Source organism: Hydractinia symbiolongicarpus, chromosome 7 (assembly GCF_029227915.1).
Source record: "Hydractinia symbiolongicarpus strain clone_291-10 chromosome 7, HSymV2.1, whole genome shotgun sequence".
Lineage (NCBI taxonomy): Eukaryota > Metazoa > Cnidaria > Hydrozoa > Anthoathecata > Hydractiniidae > Hydractinia > Hydractinia symbiolongicarpus.
This window is the reverse complement of record NC_079881.1, coordinates 10,018,340-10,027,737: the sequence shown is the minus strand read 5'-3', so window position 1 is coordinate 10,027,737 and position 9,398 is coordinate 10,018,340. Positions and strand designations below refer to the sequence as shown.

At 47.7% G+C, this 9,398-nt stretch overlaps 31 non-coding genes across 31 annotated transcripts; 8 read left to right on the top strand and 23 right to left on the bottom strand.

The window, feature by feature from the left end:
* Positions 1-206: 206 nt before the first annotated feature.
* Trnaq-cug (transfer RNA glutamine (anticodon CUG)) lies at positions 207-278 on the bottom strand. The gene has a single exon. It is a non-coding gene; the product is annotated as a tRNA-Gln (tRNA).
* Positions 279-318: 40 nt separating this feature from the next.
* Trnav-aac (transfer RNA valine (anticodon AAC)) lies at positions 319-391 on the bottom strand. The gene has a single exon. It is a non-coding gene; the product is annotated as a tRNA-Val (tRNA).
* A 91-nt stretch (positions 392-482) lies between these two features.
* Positions 483-555, top strand: Trnav-cac (transfer RNA valine (anticodon CAC)). Its single transcript has one exon. It is a non-coding gene; the product is annotated as a tRNA-Val (tRNA).
* Positions 556-619: 64 nt separating this feature from the next.
* Trnav-cac (transfer RNA valine (anticodon CAC)) lies at positions 620-692 on the bottom strand. The gene has a single exon. It is a non-coding gene; the product is annotated as a tRNA-Val (tRNA).
* A 347-nt stretch (positions 693-1,039) lies between these two features.
* Trnav-aac (transfer RNA valine (anticodon AAC)) lies at positions 1,040-1,112 on the bottom strand. Its single transcript has one exon. It is a non-coding gene; the product is annotated as a tRNA-Val (tRNA).
* Positions 1,113-1,203: 91 nt separating this feature from the next.
* Trnav-cac (transfer RNA valine (anticodon CAC)) lies at positions 1,204-1,276 on the top strand. Its single transcript has one exon. It is a non-coding gene; the product is annotated as a tRNA-Val (tRNA).
* A 268-nt stretch (positions 1,277-1,544) lies between these two features.
* Trnaq-cug (transfer RNA glutamine (anticodon CUG)) lies at positions 1,545-1,616 on the bottom strand. The gene has a single exon. It is a non-coding gene; the product is annotated as a tRNA-Gln (tRNA).
* Positions 1,617-1,656: 40 nt separating this feature from the next.
* On the bottom strand, positions 1,657-1,729 carry Trnav-uac (transfer RNA valine (anticodon UAC)). The gene has a single exon. It is a non-coding gene; the product is annotated as a tRNA-Val (tRNA).
* A 91-nt stretch (positions 1,730-1,820) lies between these two features.
* On the top strand, positions 1,821-1,893 carry Trnae-cuc (transfer RNA glutamic acid (anticodon CUC)). The gene has a single exon. It is a non-coding gene; the product is annotated as a tRNA-Glu (tRNA).
* Positions 1,894-2,161: 268 nt separating this feature from the next.
* On the bottom strand, positions 2,162-2,233 carry Trnaq-cug (transfer RNA glutamine (anticodon CUG)). The gene has a single exon. It is a non-coding gene; the product is annotated as a tRNA-Gln (tRNA).
* Positions 2,234-2,273: 40 nt separating this feature from the next.
* On the bottom strand, positions 2,274-2,346 carry Trnav-uac (transfer RNA valine (anticodon UAC)). Its single transcript has one exon. It is a non-coding gene; the product is annotated as a tRNA-Val (tRNA).
* A 1,161-nt stretch (positions 2,347-3,507) lies between these two features.
* Trnav-uac (transfer RNA valine (anticodon UAC)) lies at positions 3,508-3,580 on the bottom strand. The gene has a single exon. It is a non-coding gene; the product is annotated as a tRNA-Val (tRNA).
* A 91-nt stretch (positions 3,581-3,671) lies between these two features.
* Trnav-cac (transfer RNA valine (anticodon CAC)) lies at positions 3,672-3,744 on the top strand. The gene has a single exon. It is a non-coding gene; the product is annotated as a tRNA-Val (tRNA).
* A 268-nt stretch (positions 3,745-4,012) lies between these two features.
* Trnak-cuu (transfer RNA lysine (anticodon CUU)) lies at positions 4,013-4,084 on the bottom strand. Its single transcript has one exon. It is a non-coding gene; the product is annotated as a tRNA-Lys (tRNA).
* Positions 4,085-4,124: 40 nt separating this feature from the next.
* Trnav-uac (transfer RNA valine (anticodon UAC)) lies at positions 4,125-4,197 on the bottom strand. Its single transcript has one exon. It is a non-coding gene; the product is annotated as a tRNA-Val (tRNA).
* A 91-nt stretch (positions 4,198-4,288) lies between these two features.
* Positions 4,289-4,361, top strand: Trnav-cac (transfer RNA valine (anticodon CAC)). Its single transcript has one exon. It is a non-coding gene; the product is annotated as a tRNA-Val (tRNA).
* A 268-nt stretch (positions 4,362-4,629) lies between these two features.
* Positions 4,630-4,701, bottom strand: Trnak-cuu (transfer RNA lysine (anticodon CUU)). The gene has a single exon. It is a non-coding gene; the product is annotated as a tRNA-Lys (tRNA).
* Positions 4,702-4,741: 40 nt separating this feature from the next.
* Positions 4,742-4,814, bottom strand: Trnav-uac (transfer RNA valine (anticodon UAC)). The gene has a single exon. It is a non-coding gene; the product is annotated as a tRNA-Val (tRNA).
* A 91-nt stretch (positions 4,815-4,905) lies between these two features.
* Trnav-cac (transfer RNA valine (anticodon CAC)) lies at positions 4,906-4,978 on the top strand. Its single transcript has one exon. It is a non-coding gene; the product is annotated as a tRNA-Val (tRNA).
* Positions 4,979-5,863: 885 nt separating this feature from the next.
* Positions 5,864-5,935, bottom strand: Trnaq-cug (transfer RNA glutamine (anticodon CUG)). Its single transcript has one exon. It is a non-coding gene; the product is annotated as a tRNA-Gln (tRNA).
* A 40-nt stretch (positions 5,936-5,975) lies between these two features.
* On the bottom strand, positions 5,976-6,048 carry Trnav-uac (transfer RNA valine (anticodon UAC)). The gene has a single exon. It is a non-coding gene; the product is annotated as a tRNA-Val (tRNA).
* Positions 6,049-7,097: 1,049 nt separating this feature from the next.
* On the bottom strand, positions 7,098-7,169 carry Trnaq-cug (transfer RNA glutamine (anticodon CUG)). Its single transcript has one exon. It is a non-coding gene; the product is annotated as a tRNA-Gln (tRNA).
* A 40-nt stretch (positions 7,170-7,209) lies between these two features.
* Trnav-uac (transfer RNA valine (anticodon UAC)) lies at positions 7,210-7,282 on the bottom strand. Its single transcript has one exon. It is a non-coding gene; the product is annotated as a tRNA-Val (tRNA).
* A 432-nt stretch (positions 7,283-7,714) lies between these two features.
* Positions 7,715-7,786, bottom strand: Trnaq-cug (transfer RNA glutamine (anticodon CUG)). Its single transcript has one exon. It is a non-coding gene; the product is annotated as a tRNA-Gln (tRNA).
* Positions 7,787-7,825: 39 nt separating this feature from the next.
* On the bottom strand, positions 7,826-7,898 carry Trnav-uac (transfer RNA valine (anticodon UAC)). Its single transcript has one exon. It is a non-coding gene; the product is annotated as a tRNA-Val (tRNA).
* A 91-nt stretch (positions 7,899-7,989) lies between these two features.
* On the top strand, positions 7,990-8,062 carry Trnav-cac (transfer RNA valine (anticodon CAC)). The gene has a single exon. It is a non-coding gene; the product is annotated as a tRNA-Val (tRNA).
* Positions 8,063-8,126: 64 nt separating this feature from the next.
* Positions 8,127-8,199, bottom strand: Trnam-cau (transfer RNA methionine (anticodon CAU)). The gene has a single exon. It is a non-coding gene; the product is annotated as a tRNA-Met (tRNA).
* Positions 8,200-8,330: 131 nt separating this feature from the next.
* Positions 8,331-8,402, bottom strand: Trnaq-cug (transfer RNA glutamine (anticodon CUG)). The gene has a single exon. It is a non-coding gene; the product is annotated as a tRNA-Gln (tRNA).
* A 39-nt stretch (positions 8,403-8,441) lies between these two features.
* Trnav-uac (transfer RNA valine (anticodon UAC)) lies at positions 8,442-8,514 on the bottom strand. Its single transcript has one exon. It is a non-coding gene; the product is annotated as a tRNA-Val (tRNA).
* A 91-nt stretch (positions 8,515-8,605) lies between these two features.
* Trnav-cac (transfer RNA valine (anticodon CAC)) lies at positions 8,606-8,678 on the top strand. The gene has a single exon. It is a non-coding gene; the product is annotated as a tRNA-Val (tRNA).
* Positions 8,679-8,946: 268 nt separating this feature from the next.
* Trnaq-cug (transfer RNA glutamine (anticodon CUG)) lies at positions 8,947-9,018 on the bottom strand. The gene has a single exon. It is a non-coding gene; the product is annotated as a tRNA-Gln (tRNA).
* Positions 9,019-9,398: the final 380 nt, after the last annotated feature.

Here is a 9,398-nt window from a genome sequence, read left to right as displayed (position 1 = left end):
CTTGCCCTGTGTGAGGATCGAACTCACAACCTTCAGATTATGAGACTGACGCGCTGCCTACTGCGCTAACAAGGCACTGTGCCCTAATCCGATGCATTTCAGAAGAACGTTGTTATTACAATGTCTTCTTACAAATGACTAAAATATTTCAAGTGCCGTTGCTTCCAAACGCCCAATAGGTGCTTCCGAGGCACAACTAACGGCACAGGTTCCACCGAGACTTGAACTCGGATCGCAGGATTCAGAGTCCTGAGTGCTAACCATTACACCATGGAACCTACAGAGGCTCTTCCGAGGTTCGCTTCGCGGAAACATCAATGATTCCGCCCGGATTCGAACCGGGGACCTTGCGCGTGTTAAGCGCACGTGATAACCACTACACTACGGAATCTGGCAACTAACAAGCGACATGTTTTTGCTTTTTTCTCTAGCTATTTTAGCCTTGTATTGCTTTCCTTCGTCATAGGTTCCAAAATTCATTGGATTCCGTAGTGTAGCGGTTATCACGTGCACTTCACACGCGCAAGGTCCCCGGTTCGAGCCCGGGCGGAATCATTGTTGAGTTGCTAGTTTTGTAATAGGCGTCAAACATTTGATTCACTGCGGCTTTTAAAAGCCTTGCCCTGTGTGAGGATCGAACTCACGACCTTCAGATTGTGAGACTGACGCGCTGCCTACTGCGCTAACAAGGCACTTTGCCCTAATGCGATGCATTTCAGAAGATCGTTGTTATTACAATGTCTTCTTGCAAATGACTAAAAATTTAAAGTGCCGTTGCTTCCAAACGCCCTATAAGTGCTTCCAAAGCACAAATAACGGCACAGGTTCCACAGAGACTTGAACTCGGATCTTGCAAATGACTAAACAATTTCAAGTGCCGTTGATTCCAAACGCCCAATAGGTGCTTCCGAGGCACAACTAACGGCAGAGGATCCACCGAGACTTGAACTAGGATCGCAAGATTCAGAGTCCTGAGTGCTACCATTACACTATGGAACCTACAGAGGCTCTTCCGAGGTTCGCTTCGCGGAAACATCAATGATTCCGCCCGGGCTCGAACCGGGGACCTTGCGCGTGTTAAGCGCACGTGATAACCACTACACTACGGAATCTGGCAACTAACAAGCGACATGTTTTTGCTTTTTTCTCTAGCTATTTTAGCCTTGTATTGCTTTCCTTCGTCATAGGTTACAAAATTCATTGGATTCTGTAGTGTAGCGGTTATCACGTGCGCTTCACACGCGCAAGGTCCCCGGTTCGAGCCCGGGCGGAATCATTGTTGAGTTGCTAGTTTTGTAATAGGCGTCAAACATTTGATTCACTGCGGCTTTTAAAAGCCTTGCCCTGTGTGAGGATCGAACTCACGACCTTCAGATTATGAGACTGACCCGTTGCCTACTGCGCTAACAAGGCACTGTGCCCTAATCCGATGCATTTCAGAAGAACCTTGTTATTACAATGTCTTCTTGCAAATGACTAAAATATTTGAAGTGCCGTTGCTTCCAAACGCCCAATAGGTGCTTCCGAAGCACAAATAACGGCCCAGGTTCCACCGAGACTTGAACTCGGATCGCAAGATTCAGAGTCCTGAGTGCTAACCATTACACCATGGAACCTACAGAGGTTCTTCCGAGGTTCGCTTCGCGGAAACATCAATGATTCCGCCCGGTCTCGAACCGGGGACCTTGCGCGTGTAAAGCGCACGTGATAAGCACTACACTACGGAATCTGGCAACTAACAAGCGACATGTTTTTGCTTTTTTCTCTAGCTATTTTAGCCTTGTATTGCTTTCCTTCGTCATCGGTTCCAAAATTCATTGGATTCCGTAGTGTAGCGGTTATCACGTGCGCTTCTCACGCGCAAGGTCCCCGGTTCGAGCCCGGGCAAAATCATTGTTGAGTTGCTAGTTTTGTAATAGGCGTCAAAAATTTGATTCACTGCGGCTTTTAAAAGCCTTGCCCGGTGTGAGGATCGAACTCACGACCATCAGATTATGAGACTGACGCGCTGCCTACTGCGCTAACAAGGCACTGTGCCCTAATCCGATGCATTTCAGAAGAACGTTGTTATTACAATGTCTTCTTGCAAATGACTAAAATATTTGAAGTGCCGTTGCTTCCAAACGCCCAATAGGTGCTTCCGAGGCACAAATAACGGCACAGGTTCCACCGAGACTTGAACTCGGATCGCAGGATTCAGAGTCCTGAGTGCTAACCATTACACCATGGAACCTACAGAGGCTCTTCCGAGGTTCGCTTCGCGGAAACATCAATGATTCCGCCCGGGCTCGAACCGGGGACCTTGCGCGTGTAAAGCGCACGTGATAACCACTACACAACGGAATCTGGCACCTAACAAGCGACATGTTTTTGCTTTTTTCTGTAGCTATTTTAACCTTGTATTGCTTTCCTTCGTCATAGGTTCCAAAAATCATTGGATTCGGTAGTGTAGCGGTTATCACGTGCGCTTCACACGCGCAAGGTCCCAGGTTCGAGCCCGGGCGGAATCATTGTTGAGTTGCTAGTTTTGTAATAGGCTTCAAACATTTGACTCACTGCGGGTTTTAAAAGCCTTGCCCTGTGTGAGGATCGAACTCACGACCTTCAGATTATGAGACTGACGCGCTGCCTACTGCGCTAACAAGACACTGTGCCCTAATCCGATGCATTTCAGAAGAACGTTGTTATTACAATGTCTTCTTGCAAATGACTAAAATATTTGAAGTGCCGTTGCTTCCACACGCCCAATAGGTGCTTTCCAGGCACAAATAACGGCACAGGTTCCACCGAGACTTGGATTCGGATCGCAGGATTCAGAGTCCTGAGTGATAACCATTACACCATGGAACCTACAGAGGCTCTTCCGAGGTTCGCTTCTCGGAAACATCAATGATTCCGCCTGGGCTCGAACCGGGGACCTTGCGCCTGTTAAGCGCACGTGATAACCAGTACACTACGGAATCTGGCAACTAAAAAGCGACATGTTTTTGCTTTTTTCTCTAGCTATTTTAGCCTTGTATTGCTTTCCTTCGTCATAGGTTCCAAAATTCATTGGATTCCGTAATGTAGCAGTTATCTCGTGCGCTTCACACGCGCAAGGTCCCCTGTTCGAGCCCGGGCGGAATCATTGTTGAGTTGCTAGTTTTGTAATAGGCGTCAAACATTTGATTCACTGCGGCTTTTAAAAGCCTTGCCCTGTGTGAGGATCGAACTCACGACCTTCAGATTATGAGACTGACCCGCTGCCTACTGCGCTAACAAGGCACTGTGCCCTAATCCGATGCATTTCAGAAGAACGTTGTTATTACAATGTCTTCTTGCAAATGACTAAAATATTTGAAGTGCTGTTGCTTCCAAACGCCCAATAGGTGCTTCCGAGGCACAAATAACGGCCCAGGTTCCACCGAGACTTGAACTCGGATCGCAGGATTCAGAGTCTTGATTGCTAACCATTACACCATGGAACCTACAGAGGCTCTTCCGAGGTTCGCTTCGCGGAAACATCAATGATTCCGCCCGGGCTCGAACCGGGGACCTTGCGCGTGTATAGCGCACGTGATAACCACTACACTACGGAATCTGGCAACTAACAAGCGACATGTTTTTGCTTTTTTCTCTAGCTATTTTAGCCTTGTATTGCTTTCCTTCGTCATCGGTTCCAAAATTCATTGGATTCCGTAGTGTAGCGGTTATCACATGCGCTTCACACGCGCAAGGTCCCCGGTTCGAGCCCGGGCGGAATCATTGTTGAGTTGCTAGTTTTGTAATAGGCGTCAAACATTTGATTCACTGCGGCTTTTAAAAGCCTTGCCCTGTGTGAGGATCGAACTGACGACCTTCAGATTATGAGACTGACGCGCTGCCTACTGCGCTAACAAGGCACTGTGCCCTAATCCGATGCATTTCAGAAGAACGTTGTTATTACAATGTCTTCTTGCAAATGACTAAAATATTTCAAGTGCCGTTTCTTCCAAACGTCCAATAGATGCTTCCGAGGCACAAATAACGGCACAGGTTCCACCGAGACTTGAACTCGGATCGCAGGATTAAGAGTCCTGAGTGCTAACCATTACACCATGGAACCTACAGAGGCTCTTCCGAGGTTCGCTTCGCGGAAACATCAATGATTCCGCCCGGGCTCGAACCGGGGACCTTGCGCGTGTAAAGCGCACGTGATAACCACTACACTACGGAATCTGGCAACTAAAAAGCGACATGTTTTTGCTTTTTTCTCTAGCTATTTTAGCCTTGTATTGCTTTCCTTCGTCATAGGTTCCAAAATTCATTGGATTCCGTAGTGTAGCGGTTATCACGTGCGCTTCACACGCGCAAGGTCCCCGGTTCGAGCCCGGGCGGAATCATTGTTGAGTTGCTAGTTTTGTAATAGGCGTCAAACATTTGATTCACTGCGGCTTTTAAAAGCCTTGCCCTGTGTGAGGATCGGACTCAAGACCTTCAAATTATGAGACTGACGCGCTGCCTACTGCGCTAACAAGGCACTGTGCCCTAATCCGATGCATTTCAGAAGAACGTTGTTATTACAATGTCTTCTTGCAAATGACTAAAATATTTGAAGTGCCGTTGCTTCCACACGCCCAATAGGTGCTTCCGAGGCACAAATAACGGCACAGGTTCCACCGAGACTTGAACTCGGATCGCAGGATTAAGAGTCCTGAGTGCTAACCATTACACCATGGAACCTACAGAGGCTCTTCCGAGGTTCGCTTCGCGGAAACATCAATGATTCCGCCCGGGCTCGAACCGGGGACCTTGCGCGTGTAAAGCGCACGTGATAACCACTACACTACGGAATCTGGCAACTAAAAAGCGACATGTTTTTGCTTTTTTCTCTAGCTATTTTAGCCTTGTATTGCTTTCCTTCGTCATAGGTTCCAAAATTCATTGGATTCCGTAGTGTAGCGGTTATCACGTGCGCTTCACACGCGCAAGGTCCCCGGTTCGAGCCCGGGCGGAATCATTGTTGAGTTGCTAGTTTTGTAATAGGCGTCAAACATTTGATTCACTGCGGCTTTTAAAAGCCTTGCCCTGTGTGAGGATCGGACTCAAGACCTTCAAATTATGAGACTGACGCGCTGCCTACTGCGCTAACAAGGCACTGTGCCCTAATCCGATGCATTTCAGAAGAACGTTGTTATTACAATGTCTTCTTGCAAATGACTAAAATATTTGAAGTGCCGTTGCTTCCACACGCCCAATAGGTGCTTCCGAGGCACAAATAACGGCACAGGTTCCACCGAGACTTGAACTCGGATCGCAGGATTCAGAGTCCTGAGTGATAATCATTACACCATGGAACCTACAGAGGCTCTTCCGAGGTTCGCTTCTCGGAAACATCAAGGATTCCGCCTGGGCTCGAACCGGGGACCTTGCGCGTGTTAAGCGTACGTGATAACCAGTACACTACGGAATCTGGCAACTAAAAAGCGACATGTTTTTGCTTTTTTCTCTAGCTATTTTAGCCTTGTATTGCTTTCCTTCGTCATAGGTTCCAAAATTCATTGGATTCCGTAATGTAGCAGTTATCACGTGCGCTTCACACGCGCAAGGTCCCCGGTTCGAGCCCGGGCGGAATCATTGTTGAGTTGCTAGTTTTGTAATAGGCGTCAAACATTTGATTCACTGCGGCTTTAAAAAGCCTTGCTCTGTGTGAGGATCGAACTCACGACCTTTAGATTATGAGACTGACGCGCTGCCTACTGCGCTAACAAGGCACTGTGCCCTAATCCGATGCATTTCAGAAGAACGTTGTTATTACAATGTCTTCTTGCAAATGACTAAAAAATTTGAAGTGCCGTTGCTTTCAAACGCCCAATAGGTGCTTCCGAGGCACAAATAACGGCCCAGGTTCCACCGAGACTTGAACTCGGATCGCAGGATTCAGAGTCCTGAGTGCTAACCAATACACCATGGAACCTACAGAGGCTCTTCCGAGGTTCGCTTCGCGGAAACATCAATGATTCCGCCCGGGCTCGAACCGGGGACCGTGCGCGTGTAAAGCGCACGTGATAACCACTACACTACGGAATCTGGCAACTAACAAGCGACATGTTTTTGCTTTTTTCTCCAGCTATTTTAGCCTTGTATTGCTTTCCTTCGTCATCGGTTCCAAAATTCATTGGATTCCGTAGTGTAGCGGTTATCACGTGCGCTTCACACGCGCAAGGTCCACGGTTCGAGCCCAGGCGAAATCATTGTTGAGTTGCTAGTTTTGTAATAGGCGTCAAACATTTGATTCACTGCGGCTTTTAAAAGCCTTGCCCTGTGTGAGGATCGGACTCAAGACCTTCAAATTATGAGACTGACGCGCTGCCTACTGCGCTAACAAGGCACTGTGCCCTAATCCGATGCATTTCAGAAGAACGTTGTTATTACAATGTCTTCTTGCAAATGACTAAAATATTTGAAGTGCCGTTGCTTCCACACGCCCAATAGGTGCTTCCGAGGCACAAATAACGGCACAGGTTCCACCGAGACTTGAACTCGGATCGCAGGATTCAGAGTCCTGAGTGATAATCATTACACCATGGAACCTACAGAGGCTCTTCCGAGGTTCGCTTCTCGGAAACATCAAGGATTCCGCCTGGGCTCGAACCGGGGACCTTGCGCGTGTTAAGCGTACGTGATAACCAGTACACTACGGAATCTGGCAACTAAAAAGCGACATGTTTTTGCTTTTTTCTCTAGCTATTTTAGCCTTGTATTGCTTTCCTTCGTCATAGGTTCCAAAATTCATTGGATTCCGTAATGTAGCAGTTATCACGTGCGCTTCACACGCGCAAGGTCCCCGGTTCGAGCCCGGGCGGAATCATTGTTGAGTTGCTAGTTTTGTAATAGGCGTCAAACATTTGATTCACTGCGGCTTTAAAAAGCCTTGCTCTGTGTGAGGATCGAACTCACGACCTTTAGATTATGAGACTGACGCGCTGCCTACTGCGCTAACAAGGCACTGTGCCCTAATCCGATGCATTTCAGAAGAACGTTGTTATTACAATGTCTTCTTGCAAATGACTAAAAAATTTGAAGTGCCGTTGCTTTCAAACGCCCAATAGGTGCTTCCGAGGCACAAATAACGGCCCAGGTTCCACCGAGACTTGAACTCGGATCGCAGGATTCAGAGTCCTGAGTGCTAACCAATACACCATGGAACCTACAGAGGCTCTTCCGAGGTTCGCTTCGCGGAAACATCAATGATTCCGCCCGGGCTCGAACCGGGGACCGTGCGCGTGTAAAGCGCACGTGATAACCACTACACTACGGAATCTGGCAACTAACAAGCGACATGTTTTTGCTTTTTTCTCTAGCTATTTTAGCCTTGTATTGCTTTCCTTCGTCATCGGTTCCAAAATTCATTGGATTCCGTAGTGTAGCGGTTATCACGTGCGCTTCTCACGCGCAAGGTCCACGGTTCGAGCCCAGGCGAAATCATTGTTGAGTTGCTAGTTTTGTAATAGGCGTCAAATATTTGATTCACTGCGGCGTTTAAAAGCCTTGCACTGTGTGAGGATCGAACTGACGACCTTCAGATTATGAAACTGACGCGCTGCCTACTGCGCTAACAAGGCACTGTGCCCTAATCCGATGCATTTCAGAAGAACGTTGTTATTACAATGTCTTCATGCAAATGACTAAAATATTTGAAGTGCCGTTGCTTCCAAACGCCCAATAGGTGCTTCCGAGGCACAAATAACGGCACAGGTTCCACCGAGACTTGAACTCGGACCGCAGGATTCAGAGTCCTGAGTGCTAACCATTACACCATGGAACCTACAGAGGCACTTCCGAGGTTCGTTCGCGGAAACATCAATGATTCCGCCCGGGCTCGAACCGGGGACCTTGCGCGTGTAAAGCGCACGTGATAACCACTACACTACGGAATCTGTCAACTAACAAGCGACATGTTTTTGCTTTTTTCTCTAGCTATTTTAGCCTTGTATTGCTTTCCTTTGTCATCGGTTCCAAAATTCATTGGATTCCGTAGTGTAGCGGTTATCACGTGCGCTTCACACGCGCAAGGTCCCCGGTTCGAGCCCGGGCGGAATCATTGTTGAGTTGCTAGTTTTGTAATAGGCGTCAAACATTTGATTCACTGCGGGTTTTAAAAGCCTTGCCCTGTGTGAGGATCGAACTCACGACCTTCAGATTATGAGACTGACGCGCTGCCTACTGCGCTAACAAGGCACTGTGCCCTAATCCGATGCATTTCAGAAGAACGTTGTTATTACAATGTCTTCTTGCAAATGACTAAAATATTTGAAGTGCCGTTGCTTCCAAACGCCCAATAGGTGCTTCCGAGGCACAAATAACGGCACAGGTTCCACCGAGACTTGAACTCGGACCGCAGGATTCAGAGTCCTGAGTGATAACCATTACACCATGGAACCTACAGAGGCACTTCCGAGGTTCGTTCGCGGAAACATCAATGATTCCGCCCGGGCTCGAACCGGGGACCTTGCGCGTGTAAAGCGCACGTGATAACCACTACACTACGGAATCTGTCAACTAACAAGCGACATGTTTTTGCTTTTTTCTCTAGCTATTTTAGCCTTGTATTGCTTTCCTTCGTCATAGGTTACAAAATTCATTGGATTCCGTAGTGTAGCGGTTATCACGTGCGCTTCACACGCGCAAGGTCCCCGGTTCGAGCCCGGGCGGAATCATTGTTGAGTTGCTAGTTTTGTAATAGGCGTCAAACATTTGATTCACTGCGGCTTTTAAAAGCCTTGCCCTGTGTGAGGATTGAACTCACGACCTTCAGATTATGAGACTGACGCGCTGCCTACTGCGCTAACAAGGCACTGTGCCCTAATCCGATGCATTTCAGAAGAACGTTGTTATTACAATGTCTTCTTGCAAATGACTAAAATATTTGAAGTGCCGTTGCTTCCAGACGCCCAATAGGTGCTTCCGAGGCACAAATAACGGCACAGGTTCCACCGAGACTTGAACTCGGATCGCAGGATTCAGAATCCTGAGTGATAACCATTACACCATGGAACCTACAGAGGCTCTTCCGAGGTTCGCTTCTCGGAAACATCAAGGATTCCGCCTGGGCTCGAACCGGGGACCTTGCGCGTGTTAAGCGTACGTGATAACCAGTACACTACGGAATCTGGCAACTAAAAAGCGACATGTTTTTGCTTTTTTCTCTAGCTATTTTAGCCTTGTATTGCTTTCCTTCGTCATAGGTTCCAAAATTCATTGGATTCCGTAATGTAGCAGTTATCACGTGCGCTTCACACGCGCAAGGTCCCCGGTTCGAGCCCGGGCGGAATCATTGTTGAGTTGCTAGTTTTGTAATAGGCGTCAAACATTTGATTCACTGCGGCTTTTAAAAGCCTTGCCCTGTGTGAGGATCGAACTCACGACCTTCAGATTAT